Source organism: Apis laboriosa, unplaced genomic scaffold (assembly GCF_014066325.1).
Source record: "Apis laboriosa isolate Shangri-la unplaced genomic scaffold, ASM1406632v1 scaffold1_cov151, whole genome shotgun sequence".
Taxonomy (NCBI): Eukaryota; Metazoa; Arthropoda; class Insecta; order Hymenoptera; family Apidae; genus Apis; species Apis laboriosa.
In genome coordinates this window covers 1,472,728-1,473,145 of record NW_025222279.1, presented here as the reverse complement: position 1 = coordinate 1,473,145, position 418 = coordinate 1,472,728, and the positions used below count along the sequence as shown (strand labels likewise).

The window sequence follows — 418 nt, the reverse complement described above, 5'->3', positions numbered from 1 at the left end:
TTTTTTTTTTTTTTTTATTTTTTTTCTCTCCACACCAACCCTCGACACCGACTCTGAACGAAACTCTTTGTTAAAGTCCGCCGTGTTTTTTTCAATAACACTTGGCCGACCCTTTCGCTTAACGCGCTTTTTCACCTCGGAACCCTCGAACGTGCAAAAGCGTCGCTGATGTCGCTGCACCCGCGTAAGCTAGTCTTTAACGCGTCTGCCCGACCCACAGGTTCGATGAACTTTTCTCTCGAAGAAGGAACTTTAAAGGTGAGCGTCCCGTTTTCCACGAGATTCTGGCTCTCCGATGCCAGCTCGGTCTCTCGCCTCGCTCGTTTTCTCTTCGTCTTATAATTGACGCGCGAGACGCGTGAGAAAGATGAATCGACTCCATTTTTTTCTTTCTTTTTTTTTTTTTTTTTTTTTTTTT

At 44.7% G+C, this 418-nt stretch overlaps 1 protein-coding gene across 2 annotated transcripts in view; it reads left to right on the top strand.

Moving 5' to 3' along the window:
• LOC122712294 (protein gustavus) overlaps positions 1-418 on the top strand; it is a 186,795-nt gene that overhangs the window by 129,247 nt on the left and 57,130 nt on the right. The window lies entirely within an intron of this gene.